This window comes from Solanum stenotomum, chromosome 1, assembly GCF_019186545.1.
Source record: "Solanum stenotomum isolate F172 chromosome 1, ASM1918654v1, whole genome shotgun sequence".
Taxonomy (NCBI): domain Eukaryota; kingdom Viridiplantae; phylum Streptophyta; class Magnoliopsida; order Solanales; family Solanaceae; genus Solanum; species Solanum stenotomum.
The window spans coordinates 60,123,354-60,139,582 of record NC_064282.1 but is presented as its reverse complement, the minus strand read 5'-3'; the positions used below and the strand labels follow the sequence as shown (position 1 = coordinate 60,139,582).

Below are 16,229 nucleotides of genomic sequence, written 5' to 3'. Positions count from 1 at the left end.
TCTCTCAACCCCTAATTCCAATATTCAAAGGGGAAAAATATCATCTTTGGAGTCTCAAAATGAAGACAATATTCAAGTCCCAAGATCTATGGGATTTGGTGAAGATAGGGTATGTTGAGTCAACTTCAGCACCGACTCAACCTGACAATCAACTACATGAGACTCGCAAAAAATATACAAAGGCATTATTTCTCATCCAAACGGCATTAGGTGATGAAATTTTCCCTAGAATTGCAATAGCAGCAAATTCCAAACAAGCATAGGATACTTTAAAACAAGAATATTTGGGCGACAAAAAGGAAATTACTTTGAAATTACAAACACTTCGTCGTGAGTTTGAAACTTTGGCCATGAAAGAAAAAAAATACCTGCAGGAACTTATGTCTAGAGTGTTTGGCATTGCTAATCACGTGAAAACATATGGTGAAAATGTTAGTAAAGAAACGGTTGTGAGGAATGTGTTTAGAAGTTCAACTAAAGACTTTGACCATGTTGTTGCTGCAATAGAAGAATCTAAGGACCTATCTACTTATAATTTTGATGAATTAATGAGTTCACTGTTAGCCCATGAAGTTTGAATCAGTAGGTCCTAAGAAAAGGTAGAGGAGAAGGCTTTTAAGGGGAAGGGGGGGGGGACCTTTTTACAAAGGAAAATTAGAATATCCAGGTGGTCGTGGCAGAGGAAGAGGTAGATATCGAGGTTGAGCTCTTGGAAACAGGAAAGGAAGAGGCCAATTTCGTGAACAACATCAAAATAGAAATAACATTCTGTGTAGATATTGCAAAAAGTTGAGCCACATAGAAGTTGATTGTTGGACCAAGCAAATGGATGACCAAAAGCAAGCAAATTTCACAGAGGAAGTTGAAGAGGGGAGTAAGTTATTCATGACCCAATCTTCTGTGACAGATGGCCTTAATGGGGTGTCGTTCATGGACAGTGGGTGCTCAAACCATATGTCTGGAACAAGGTCACTGTCTAAAGACCTTGACGAATCCCAGAAAAGTGAGGTTCGACTTGGAGACAACAAACCAATAAAGGTTGAAGGGAAAGGTACAATTTTATTATGTTATTTTAAGAATAAAAATAAGAATTTTATTTTGTTATTTTAATAATAAGAATAAGAATTTTAAAAATTTATTCTTCATTTTTACACAATAAATTCTTTATTTTATTCAAGTAAGACTTAAATATTTAGTCTTAAATATTATGGGATGAGTTAATATTAAGAATTTGAATAAATGTAAAATTGTCTTTTAGAACAAATAAAAGAATTAACTAATTATTAAAAGAATTTAATTCAATTAAATTTGGAATTTTTAGACCAAAAGGTGGAAGGAGATATCTTTGAACCCAAAACAAAGATGGATGGTATTTTTAGACCAAAGGATGGAAGAAAGGTATTTTTGAACCATTTCCAATAGCTGAGGGGTATTTTAGTTTCCAAAGCATAGTAGCGCAACCCCATTTGGTTAAAATTCAAAAATCTGCAGCTGAAAGATAATTTTATTAATTTCCCTTACTTCATTATTTACTTACAGATGAGCCTACTGTGTGTCTTCTTTGACAGATTGTTACATGTTTTACTATGATCTTGTCATTGGACATTGTATGTGATCCCTGAACATTATATTATCAACCAGCAAAACTTTACCAATTCATCTTATTTACACTCAAATTCATCTTTAGGTACTTAAATGACACAACACTATAAGCAACCCATGAGGCAGTGTTGGATACTAAGCGTGTAATGCTGAATTCATTGACGATAGTAACAGAAAATTCTGATATCATGAGGCCATGCTAGTTACTAGATTATATGAGTTGTGGACAGAAAGATTCCCATTTCTGAGATCATAGTCTCTTTCTCATAATACGTCGGTTGGGCATTTTGCTGCTGGTTCAATGATATATAGCAGACTGCAACTTTGGTTTATGCTTTCCTGATATTTCTTTGATCTTTCAATGAAGGACCATCATGAGTCTGTAAAAATATTTTCAAACTCTGTAACTTCAGAATTTTATGTTTCTGAACTTAAAGTCGAGTATTCTATTTTTGTTTTATGATGTCATGTGAAAGAGTTGAGTGAAATACAATTTATATAAATACATTTCATAGACAAAATGAGAACAAAATCTTTATGGAAACATCACAAACAATGAAAGATGAAGGATTTTATCTACATCCTCAGAAACTCTGTAGACATGAATCCTGAAATTTTCAAAAATAAAGAATTAAAGTTAAGAGCTTTAAGGGTGAAGGAGGTAGCAAATACATCGATATATAAAAGTAATCTTCTGACAGATAAAGATCAAGTTGAATACCTGGAGGTCGCTACACACTAATATCTTTTCTTGTGCTTTTTCATTCTCGTAGTAATTCTGTATTCCAGTTTTACAACCATCCTCGAAAACCATGCTGGATATGGAGTTGACAACATTATGTATATTATGGATAGTCCAATAACAAGTCCACAACCATAACCCATGAAAACTGCCTGCCAACTGATCATTGGTATTGAATCTTCTTCTTCTTGATCTAGATCAACTGGAATTGTCGCTTGTGGTACCATATCATCACCACCACAATCTCTTGAAGGTGGAAATCCTCGTAATCCATCATTTCCTTGGTATGAGCTGTTCTCAAATGTATCAAAATGTTTTCCTTTGGGGATGCATCCAACAAGATGATTATGAGAAAGATTTAAAACTGCAAGAAATGTGAGGGATGCAAGTTGTGGTGGAATTTATCAGCTGATTTTGTTAGATGAGAGATCCAATGATTCGAGTACAGATAAATTTTGCAATGATGCTGGTATATGACCTTCCAAGACATTATGAGATAAGTTCAACGTACGAAGTCCAACAAGATCTCCAATAATGTTTGGAATATGACCTTCAAATCTATTCTTTGAGAGATCGATAATCATGTTAGAAGTCAAAATTGGAACAAAATCATGATCCTGTCCCTTTGTTGTAATGGTCATCAAATAATTATCATAATAACCAGAAAATTGATCAAAAATATACTGTGGGATTCCTGCACTCTTAACAATGATCTTCATGGCTTGAAAATTCTCAAAAAAAACTTTCTGGTAAATTTCCACTAAATCCATTGGATGATAGATCCATAATATGAAGCTGCGCAAACAAGTCTCTATTCCCGGAAGATTTAATGGGACCATGCAACTTGTTTGATCTCAAATTTAAAATCTGCAAATCAGGTAGGTCTCCTAACCAGTTTGGAAATGTGTCATTTAATTTATTTTTACCTAGATCAAGGAGTCTCAAATGTTTGCAATTGATCAAAGAACGTGGGACTTTCCCCATTAGCTTATTCCCATGCAAGCTAATGACCGTGAGATAGTTTCCGATACTAAATGTTGTATTAATTGTCCCACTAAGATTATTGTTGCTCAAATCCAAATTCCAAAGGTATTCATTCATCTCACCCAAACATTGTGGGATTGTTCCCCCCAAAGTATTACTTCTCAACTTTAGCACATTCAGTGCTTTCAGATTGCAGATAGCTGCATCAATCTGCCTACTGATATTATTGTGCGAAAGAAGAAAAATTCTTAGGCTTGGCTGGTTTAGGAGTGAATTTGGTATTGGACCTTCCAGCTGATTTTGGTTTAGAGAAACTACAGACAATGTTTTGGACTTGAGCTCCTGAATTTTTCCACTGAAATGGTTTTCACTCAAGTCCAACAAAGATAGTGATGGGAGGGAGAATATCCAGGAAGGTATAGTCCCATTCAAGTGGTTTGATGATAACATGAGCCATTGTAGGTTTTGTAGTCCACTTACGTTGGATGGAATTGGACCAGTTAGGGAATTAGACGGAAATTCTAACGTTTCAAGTTGTGTGCAGCTGCTGTTAAAGGATAAGAACTCAAGTAGGCCATCAAAGTTGTTATTTCCATGTAATAACTCCCTGAGCTTTTCAAATCTCGAGAACTGGGAAGTTGGTCCGTCAAGATGGTTATAACTAAGGGACAAAACCTCAATGTCCGTGAGATTCCATAGAGGTCTAGGAATGGGCCCAAAGAGATTAGAATGACTCATGTCCAACTCATGAAGTGAAGTTAGATGGCTAAATGATTCAGGTACCCTACCAGTAAAATTCACATCATAGAGATGTAACTTCATGAGTGATGCACTGCTATTCCATTTGGTTGTGGGAAACCTAACAGCAAGCTGAGGATTACTTGATAAATCAAGGGATTCTAAGTCGGAAAGGTGGAAAACTCTTTCAGGCAATACCCCACGTAACTGTGTGTATGGAAGCCGTAGATTTGTTAAATAGGAAGAGAAATTCAAAGGAATGCTCGAAGAGATGTTCACAGAGTCAAGGTGGAGCTCTTTTAATTGGGTCAAGTTCTTTAGGAGCAGTTCTAAATTGTGAGGCCCAAGACTAAGCTTATTTATACCACTGATGAAGGTCTGTATATGAAGAACGTGTAATTTAGAAAGGTGAGATATTTCAGACGGGATTATACCTGTAAAACCTGAAGTCGACAAATCAAGATGTGTCAAGCTAGAAAACTCACCAAATTTAGGTGAAATGAGTGATCCAGTGAAATCATTGAAAGACAAATCAAGCCTTTTGAGAGTAAAGAGTTGAAAAAGGCTACTATTTGAATGAAACTTGCCTTGAAGTTGGCTGCAACGGAGATCAAGCTCAATCACTTGTCCTGTTGTCTCGTCACAATGAACTCCATCCCATGAGCAACAATCAGTGCTCTTCTTCCATAAAAGAGTTCTTGGATGTGACTGAATTACTTGGTTTGTTATGTCGTAACAATAATGATAATGATAATCAAAAGCATTAGGATTAATGATAAACATGTTCTTGAATTGTAGAAGAGCAAAAGCTTGATCTTTGGGGCACAAATGAGGTGAGGATGAGGAGAAAGCAAGTTGACAGAGAAAGGTATATAGCATAAGGAATACAAGTCTTACACAATCCATTTCTGCACTAAAAATGATCAAAACTAATTAAGTTGGTAGAGAAGAAATCAAGAAATCTTTGCTTTGTGTGTCTATATTCAATAATTTCTAATGAGGTATATATAGCACAAATTAAACATAAGAAAAATCTACTGCTGGTTACCTAATCATTTTCAGTCAATTAAAAGTTGTCAATCACATATGAACATTTAATGTGTCACACAAATGAATGCAGGAAACTATCAATAGTGTACATTCTCGATTCAAATGAAAGCAACAACACAAAGTTCCACCACATGTATATAATACATTACACATGCATTTTGTGTGATATCTAATTATAGACAAAGACGTCACAAAAAATATCTTTGTTTTGCCAACTTAATTGGATTCCGGGAATAGGACCACCAAACAACTTAATTGTTTAGGATAAGAGTATTACGTGGTGTATAGACCTTGAAAGAAACATAACAACTTTATATCTTAGGAATAGGACCACCAGACAACTTAATTGTTTAGGATAAGAGTATTACCTAAACAATTAATACAGTGCCTTACATATAGTGCGCCAGCTCGAGCCAATTTTCCACAAGAATTGACCTGCTGATAGAAGACAGTGCAGGAGTCCATACATGGTATGTTCTTCATAGATTCAATACCACTGGGCAGCAAAAAAAAAAAAGGATTAAAATGACTCTGAATTTAAAGTTTTCAATTGATTTCAATTAATTTTATTAAGCAAGGACCTTTAAACACATAATCTGCATACTTTGAAATTTAAACAACCTAAAATAGCATAAACAAACTAACTAAAATGCAAAACTCAAATTCATCTCAAAATAAACAACTAATTTTGCTAAAACTTATTGAAGTAACTAATTAAAAGTAAATTTCAAAAACTTAACTCATTTCTTTTGTACTAGTTTCTGGACACATGCATGCGTTGTACGTGTGTCCCCATGTAATTTTTTATAGATATATTAGAACGATTAAAATTCTATGAAACTGTGTGGTTTGAACTTTGTTTAGTAGTTAACATACTTTTAAAGAAGTCACAAATGACTAAGTTGAATCCAACTAAAAAAACTTACAACAATAATTTTTTTAATAGAAAATTAAATAACTCTAGTAGAATGAAAACACATAAAACAAATTGAGAAGAAAAAATACAACATACATATCCTTCTTAAGTCTTGAATCCTAACAATATTAGATGGAAAAAAGTAATATATAGAATCATACATAATTTCGTCCTTTATCAAGTCAAACTGAAACATGAATCAAATAATACAATAGTGATAAGCGCTTTACTATTTTAACTTTAGAATGAAAAGAATGATCATAGGTAAGGATCTCATGGAACAAATGAGATGAATTATATAGAAAAAAATGGAGGAATATCAAAAGATATCTTCAATATTAAAATTAAATAGTTGGAGGTTATGAATATTAAGAGTAACAATTGAATAAATAATTAGATATGAGTTATGAATGTGCATATTTAAACAAATAGAAAAAATTAAATAAAGAAGAGAAAAAGATTAATACAAATAATATTTAAGTGTTGTGCCTATGTGGAAACATGCAAAGAAACAACAAATCTAAAATCAATAAGTTCATGAGAAATTATTATAACCAAAGAAGGAAGAAAGAAACGCCAAAACTAAGAAAAAGGGGGGGATACATATTATTATAGGAAGGAGAGGAAAAGACCATAACTCATAAGAGTTGGAAGTAACTATAAAGAATGTGTTCGAGTCTAGAGGATTAATGCATGCCTATTACATAAGATATTTTAGATGTAATTATTTATGAGAAAATGAGGCAGCTATTGGATAGAAATCTGAATTTGTAATTATTTAGCACTTTCTCACTTTTAGTATTACAATATATATATATATATATATATAAGGAGAAGTGATAGTACTTATGTGTCAGTACCACAATTAATCTCTATTTTTAACTATTTAAATTATTTATCAAGGAAACAAGTTACTGTTTTAAAAGACAAGTTAGAATTTTTTTACCAATTAAAATTGTTTGTTTGTTTACGTTACCGTTTTAAAAGTAAAGTTAGAGTGTTGAATTTCAAATTTTTAAAAACAATCTCTATACATAATAGGAGAGGTGATAGCGTCTACGTGTCAGCGCCACAATTAATCTCTAATTTTTAATAATTATAAATTAATTAAATAGAATGGTTAGGTTATGATCAAGAGCGGAGTGAGTAAGGGATTAGCGTAAAGTGTTCTAGTATATGTTAAGGTATCTGGGAATGTTGAGGGCCGAAGGATATAGAGGTGGAGGAATGAATTGTGTTATTGCATGTTTCCTACTAGTCAATTTCTTATATTATGCGGTGGACATCGGGTTGACCGATAATGTCTACCAGTATGTGTGGTTGTACTGATACTATTTTTGCTATGCCTTTTTGACATAGTCTGGCTGCAGGGTCAGTGACGTTTCATAGGTGAAGATGAAGGCAATCTCCAACAACTTCTATTTTCCCTTCCATGTGATGGGAGCTGCGTCGTTTGTATTATGTTTATACTTTGTAATCTTAGAAGCTTTTGTACCTGTGTTAGACTAGATCTCCGGTGTGTTAACTACTTTACAAGTCTTAACTTTGAAACTTTTAAACTCTTTATTTTATAAAAATCTCCATGAATCTTATTCTATCTTAGTTTTCTTAATCTTCCACATATTTTTAACTGTTTGGGAATCGAGGGTTCTCCTACTTAGGCGTTAGAATAGGTGCCCGCACGGCCCAATGGGTTGGGTCGTGACACTAATACTACGTACCCTTGCTATGCCTTTTTAGGCATAGTCTGGTTGTAGATCAGTGATGTTTCATAGGTGAAGACGAAGAGAATCTCCAACAGCTTCTACTCTACCTTCCTTGTGGTGGGAGCTGTGTCATTAGTTACTGTATTTTATACCTTGAAATCATAGAAATGCTCTTGTACCTGTTTAGACTAGATTCCTGGGGGTGTTAATTATTTTACAAGTTTCACTATGGATCGTTGGAAAAGCTTTAATTTGTAAAAATCTCATAAAATTCCTTTTATCTTCAGCTTTCTTAATTTTCCGCATATTTAATCGTTTTGGGAATCAAGGGTTCTCCTAGTTAGGTGTTAAAGTAGATGCCCGCACGGCCCAGTGGGTTGGGTCGTGACACTTTATTATTCTTACAAGAGAATAATATGAATAGTATGACGATATTTATGATTTTTAAATAATTTACTATAAATATATTATTGTCAAATTTAGACAATGAACTAACCTTACATATATATTGATTTATTTACATAAATATTATATTATAACATATCAAGGTGCTATTTGTTAACATTCTCTAAAACAAAACACATGTCATCACAAAAAGTGCGATCAAATCTTATATATAATAGTAGGACAAACAAAAGAGCTACATGCCAGCATCCCAAAATCGTCAAACTTTCAGTTTTTTATAGTTCTCAATACAGAGAACCTCTTTATTGCTGATTTTTTGAGTTCTCAGGTATTCGTCCAACAATAATTTTATGATGGTAATATCAAATACATACTTTTTAGTTGTGATTGTTTGAAATCTGTATGGATATCAATCCATTTAAGAAATGCAATTGCTGCTTTGAAAGCATTGTTACCTAATGCTTAAAATGACACAGGATAAACGAAATGTCATGTAAATAGTGAGGGAGGACTGGTGCTTAGAGATCATAGAATAAGTGAAATCTCATACAAATGGTGAGGGAGGATCGGTTCTTAGCGAAATCGTTTATCAACTAATTTTGTGGACACACATGAAAATTTGAAATATTCACGGAAACTGTAACATGTTATTAAACTGCTTTATCCCCCTATTACTATACAGGAAAAGAGTGTCGTTATGATTTGTTGCTTAACACGAATATTTTTATTTCAGTATTTAAACCAAATTGATTTGTTGTTTTGTTTGTCTATAATTTCATAAATTCACACGGCTACACACTAATATCATACGTTCGATGACATTTGCTACACCTAACTGAAAAAATCAAACGTGGGAACATGAATGAAAAGATTTACTTGGTATTTTTTAATTGCGCTGTCACATGGTATTGTGCCTGCTACTTTCCGATAATTCAGAATGGATCTTGGAATTTAATTTGAAATGTTATACGGAATGACCTTTGAGAATTAGTTTTCGTAGCTTTTTGTGAGAAAAGTTTTAGTTCTAAATAGTTCTCTGCAAAATCAGTAATTACATTTTTTGTTGTATGTTGCATTCTCTTGAACGGATCATGTCACACACCTCTCATGCCCATGGGTCACAAGGCAAAAAATTGTTTAGCCTGATCTTTTTAACTAACTTTTCAATCTGTCCTTTTGTGATTTTGACTTTGTCATGTGGTCCTCTATCCATATAGTAATAAAACTAATCAATTTGAACCTTAAAAAATGTGATCAATCTTAAAAGTAGGGTCTTTAATATACAGATCTCACTGCTTAGTTATGTGAGTAAAATTTTGTTAATCATTTGTTTAATTTAACTAGACACATCTTTAAATTTTATTGGTTGGACTTTTTTTAGGGATAGATGTAAGTACACCTAACACTGATTTTCGAAAGTATATTTTGTTATACTTGATTTTTTGTATGATGAAAAGAAAGTGAAAAACTAGCAAGTTCTAATGGATCAAAGGTTGTTAAACATTAGGAAGAACTATACATTCTTTTAGCAAGTGACTGCTCATTTTTTATTATTGGAGTTTGCGACAGATATATGCAATGTTAATGTAAAACATAATGTCTAAAATGCAAATATAATGACTTTCCTTTCATCTTTTGTTCTTATTATTCCATAACAAGAGGTACCTCCAAAAGACTCATACTCATGTGCTTTAAATTTCATATATATGCAAAATAACTTTTTCCAGCGATTCAAACAACTTTTAAATGTCTATACTTATTACCTGTTATAATTGTTACTTTACATTTTTCCAACGTTATTATTTTTCTAATAGAAAACTCAAATACAAGCTACTATGTACGATACAGATATCACACATTATGAAAAAGAGTTTGTTCCTTTTCAAACATATTTGGTGTCGATGGCATATGTCTCCGAACGAATCAAGGCATACAAAAAATCCTATTCATCAATTCAGCTGGACAATCGATAAGGGCCCTATTGTTGAACCAATAGAACAGGTTATACACCCCCGAACCACCATTGTTGCCACCAACGCTGCTAAAAATTACATCATTTAATAGCTTCGACTATCAAGCTATAAGCTTTGAATTCGGTACCTCTCAACATATCTTTACACTATACTTACCACACATATAACCCATTTTCTATAGCTATTCTAACTTACTAATACTAACTCTTTACTTGCTGCAAGAAATTCTTGCCCTCTTGATAAATGATATCCTCCATCATATGCCTCAAATGGGAACAGAATTCAAGAATTCTCATCATCATCGACTATCAGCAAGTACATTTTTCCTTTCCAACTTTTCAAAACTGAAAATTTTGATTTAAGGCAGGAGATGTTTAGACATGTACATCAATTAATATTTAATACAAAAGGCAAAACAATCATCTTTTCCTTTATAGCTGTATATCAATTGTTTTATCTTTTCCTTATAAATTATAACAGATCGTGCATTTTTGTTGAGTCACCACAATTAGTAACTCAATTTTTTTAGGTATGCAAGTTGAATTATGTTAATAATTTGTTTAATCTAACCAAACATATCTTTGGAGTTTGCAAGTTTTATGGAATAGTTGATTGATTGATTGATATGTTATAGATATCCAATATAGCTGGCCCTAAAGGTTTTGCTATTGTGGAGTAGTTATGGTAACTATTTCGATTATGTGGCTGAATATATTTAATCATGGAACATTCCAAGCCTTTGCTTTAGAAATTGTCCATGCACATCTCCTTATTTTATAACAATTATTACTTGCTTTCAATTTTTGTTGCATGATTATGCTTTCCCTGTTCTGTTTCGGATTGTCAAGAAACTGCATTCTTGTTTATTCCTATTTCAGATTTTTGTTGTGTTTTCTCACATGCAGTAATTAATTTGGTCTTTTTCCATCCGAATTAACTTTGTGGATTTCTTCAGTTTAGTTGAGTTTTTTTTATTTACAATACTGACCCTGATATACTCAAAGCACTAGCAAATTTTTTGTATTCATGTTCCTCAAATCTACACTCTTACTCTCACATGATTTAAACTTAAAACTTGGTCAGTATACCAAGGTAAGAAAATGACATACTACAAGATCAGATATACCAGTTTGGACATACTAATTTAAAATCTACTTATTAATTTTCTTTACATTTCTATGATGACACATTATTGCATTATTCAAGACATACAGATGGGCAAGTAATTGCCAGAAAAGAAATATTCCTAGGTCAAAACTTACCTGTTTAAAAAAATAAAAAATTCCTAGGTCAATAACAGTTGTGTGAGGTCCATCCCATGAGTTTTTGGGTCAACAATTGCGGCTGCAATTGTTGTAAAGAAAACGCAGTTGAATTTGTTTGTCAACAATAGCTGCAAACCTTTTTCTTTTGTCAACAAAGTTTGCAGCAATGCAAATTTTCGGTGGCATGATTTTTGAATAGTGCAATGCAATTGCATCTATAAAAGGAGCTCTTCAGCTCTTCATTTGATACACCAATTCACAGAGAAAGAAAAATATAGAGAGCTGTGAGGTTTCCATAGACTATACAAGAAAAATAGTCTGTGAAGAAAAATAGAGTGTGAGCGATATTTTAGTATGGTGGAAATCAAAAGAGTGTTATTCCTTTTGAGTGTGTAGTAGTCACTTTGAGTATTGTATTTGTGGCTACACGGTGTAAAATTCCTTACTATAGTGATATCAGTTGCTCCTCTTAGCTCGTNTTTGTCAACAATAGCTGCAAACCTTTTTCTTTTGTCAACAAAGTTTGCAGCAATGCAAATTTTCGGTGGCATGATTTTTGAATAGTGCAATGCAATTGCATCTATAAAAGGAGCTCTTCAGCTCCTCATTTGATACACCAATTCACAGAGAAGGAAAAATATAGAGAGCTGTGAGGTTTCCATAGACTATACAAGAAAAATAGTCTGTGAAGAAAAATAGAGTGTGAGCGATATTTTAGTAAGGTGGAAATCAAAAGAGTGTTATTCCTTTTGAGTGTGTAGTAGTCACTTTGAGTATTGTATTTGTGGCTACACGGTGTAAAATTCCTTACTATAGTGATATCAGTTGCTCCTCTTAGCCCGTGGTTTTTCCCTTATTTAGAAGGGTTTCCACGTAAAATTCTTTGTGTCATTATTTTTTCATTTTATTTCCATTATTTTGACCATCTATATTTTTGTGCTTGTCCGCGTTTTTCCAACAAACTGGTATCAGAGCCAAGGTTTTATCTGAGTATGCTCTGTGGTTGCAGCACAGTCTGAACTTCCACATCAAAAAAGATTTACTTTGTTTGCAATATCTATATTTTTTGGGGATAAACAGTGGAAGCCAACACAAGTAGAATGGTTACTTTAAATGGTGTTAATTATGCCATTTGGAAGGGAAAAATGGAAGATCTGTTTTATGTCAAGAATTTTTATCAACCAGTCTTTACCACTGTAAAGCCTGATAATAAAACAGATGAAGAGTGGAATTTGTTGCATAGACATGTTTGGTTGACGATAATGTGTTGAACCATATTTCTGGGGAGACACATGCTCGAACCCTATGGGAGCATCTTGAAAGTTTGTATGTTCGGAAAACTGGCAACAGTAAAATGTTCTTAATAAAGCAGATGTTGAGTTTAAAGTATCATGATGGTTCTCCGATGACAGATCATCTGAATAATTTTCAGGGGATCATGAACCAGTTATCTGCTATGGACATTAAATTTGATAAAGAAATTCAAGGCTTGCTTCTACTTGGTTCCCTACTAGACTCTTGGGAAACATTTAGAACTTCATTGTCAAATTCTGCTCCGGATGGTGTGATCTCTATGGATTCTGCCAAGAGTAGTGTCTTGAACGAAGAGATGTGAAGAAAATCTCAAGGTTCTTCTTCGTCGAATGTCCTGATAACTGGCTCCAGGGGGAGAAACAAAACTCGTGGTTCTCAAAATAGAGAACAAAATAGGAGCAAATCTAGAGGCAGACTTAAGGATATTGAGTGCTATCATTGTGGCATGAAAGGGCACACAAAGAAGTTCTGCAGGAAGTTGAAGAGGGAGAACAAAAACAAAGAGGAAACTAAAGAAGATGGCAATGAAAATTTCCTAGCCACCGTCACCACCAAAGATCTTGTTACTGTCCTTGATGCGGATATGATAAATATTGCTTGTGATGAGTCAAGTTGGGTTGTGGACACTGGTGCCGCATCTCACGTGACATCAAGGAAGGATTTTTTCTCTTCCTATACTCCTGGTGATTTTGGAACCTTGAGTATGGGTAATGAGACTATTTCTAAGGTGGTTGGTATTGGTACAATTTATTTGAAAACTAGTGTTGGAACTAAACTAGTTTTGAACAATGTGAAACATGCTCCTAATGTTCGTCTGCACCTGATTTCTGTTGGTGTTTTGGATAATGAAGGATATGTTAGTACCAACGGTGATGGAAAACGAAAACTCATTAAGGGTTCCTTGGTTGTGGCTCGTGGTAACAGACGTCGTGGTTTATACTGGACTACGACATCTGTTTGTGTTGATATGGTGAATGCAGTTGAGAGCGATAACTCTTCAACGTTATGGCACAATAGACTTAGCCACATCAGCGAGAAAGGACTTAATGTTCTAGCCAAGAAGAAATTATTGTTAAATTTCAAAAGTGCTAAATTAGAAAAGTGTGAGCACTGCTTGGCTGGTAAACAAAATAGAGTTTCCTTTAAGTTTTACCCACCTTCAAGAAAGACAGAGTTGCTTGAATTGGTGCGCTCTAATTTATGTGGTCCAATGAAGACAAGGACATTGGGTGGTGCACTCTACTTTGTCACTTTTATTGACGACTGCTCGAGAAAACTTTGGGTCTATGTCTTGAAGACTAAAGACCAAGATTTAGGTGTCTTCAAGCAGTTTTAGGCTTCAGTTGAAAGAGAAACTGAAAAGAAATTGAAATGTATTCGTACTGATAATGGTGGTGAATAATGTGGACCATTTGACGAATACTGCAATCATCAATGCATTAGACACCAGAAGACTCCTCCAAAGACTCCTCAATTAAATGGTTTGGCAGAGAGGATGAACAGGACCTTGATGGAAAGAGTTAGATGTTTGCTTTCTGAAGCAAAATTGTCGAGCTCATTTTGGGGTGAGGCTTTATTGATCGTTGCACATGTTATTAATTTATCTCCTGTTGTTGCTTTGCAAAGGGATGTACCAAATAGTGTTTGGTATGGAAATGACCATTTGAGAGTATTTGGTTGCAAAGCTTTTGTACATGTGCCGAAAGATGAGAGGTCAAAGTTAGATGCCAAGACAAGGCAGTGCATCTTTGTTGGATATGGCCTTGATGAATTTGGTTACAGGCTATATGATCCAATTGAGAAGAAACTTGTGAGAAGCCGTGATATTATTTTCATAGAGAATCAAACAATTGAAGATATTGACAAAGCGGAGAAGCTAGAATCTTCAAGTTTTGATGTTATAATTCATCTAGAAGAAGTTCCTCACACAAGTATGCATGATGTTGTTGGGTTTGATGATCACGGTGATGCCCATAATCATGTATCGAATCAACATGTTGATGTTGATAATAACAATGATATTGTTATTGATGATCCTCCTGCTCATGAAGTTGTGGACGAATCAAATATTCCGCTCAGGAGGTCCACAAGGCAGCGGGTTCCTTCCTCTCGTTATTCACCCAATGAGTATGTATTACTCACTGATCGGGGAGAACCTGAATGTTATGAGGAGGCAATAGAAGATGAGCACAAGGATCAATGGATTGAAGCCATGCAAGATGAGATGAAGTCTCTGCATGAGAACCACACTTATGAGTTGGTAAAATTGCCCAAGGGCATGAGAGCTTTGAAGAACAAGTGGGTGTTCAAAGTTAAAGTTGAAGAACACAACTTGAAGCCCAGGTACAAAGCTATATTGGTTGTTAAGGGATTTGGTCAAAGGAAGGGTATTGACTTTGACGAAATATTTTCTCTTGTTGTCAAAATGTCCTCGATTCGCACAGTTTTGGGTTTGGCTGCTAGTCTTAATTTAGAGATTGAACAGATGGATGTGAAGACGACTTTCCTTCACGGTGACCTAGAAGAAGAGATTTATATGGAACAACCTGAGGGCTTCAAAGTAGAAAGTAAAGAAAATTTTGTGTCCAAACTCACAAAGAGTCTTTATGGCATAAAGCAAGCTCCTAGACAGTGGTATAAGAGTTTGAATCTGTTATGGGGGAGCAAGGCTATAAGAAGACTTATTCAGATGATTGTGTATTTGTACAAAAATTTTCTGACAATGATTTTACCATCCTTTTGTTGTATGTGGATGATATGTTGATTGTGGGCAAGAATACTTCCAAGATTGACGAGTTAAAGAAAGAGTTGTGTAAGTCTTTTGCTATGAAAGACTTGGATCATGCCAAGCAAATTTTGGGCATGAGAATTACTCGTCTCAGAGATGAAAGGAAGATTTTTTTGTCACAGAAAAAGTACATTGAACATGTACTAGAGTGCTTCAATATGAAGAATGCTAAGTCTGTTAGTACACCTCTTGCTGGTCATATGAAGTTGAGCAAGAAGATGTGTCCTACAACTAGGGAGGAAAAAGAGAACATGGACAAAGTTCCATATTCCTCCGTCGTCGGAAGTCTAATGTATGCAATGGTATGCACTAGACCTGATATTGCTCACGCAGTTGGTGTTGTCAGCAGATTTCTCAACAATCCGAGAAAAGAGCATTGGGAAGCTGTGAAGTGGATACTTAGGTATCCTAAAGGAAGCTCGGATGAATGATTGTGTTTTGGAGTATCAGATCCAATCTTGAAGGGCTATACAGATGCTGATATGGCAGGTGACCTTGATAACAGAAAATCCACTACTGGATATTTGTTTACTTTTTCAGGGGGAGCTATATCATGGCAGTCGAAGTTGCAGAAGTGTGTTGCACTATCTACAACTGAAGCTGAGTATATTGCGGCTACCGAAGCTGGCAAGGAAATGATATGGCTCAAGCAATTTCTTCAAGAGCTTGGCTTGCATCAAAAAGAGTATGTCGTCTATTGTGACAGTCAAAGTGCAACAGACTTGAGCAAGAACTCTATGTACCAT

The 16,229-nt window shown here is 34.5% G+C and overlaps 1 pseudogene; it reads right to left on the bottom strand.

Annotated features, from left to right (window-relative positions):
• Nucleotides 1–2,340: 2,340 nt before the first annotated feature.
• LOC125862065 (receptor-like protein Cf-9 homolog) lies at nucleotides 2,341–5,034 on the bottom strand (annotated as a pseudogene).
• Between the last annotated feature and the right edge of the window lie 11,195 nt (nucleotides 5,035–16,229).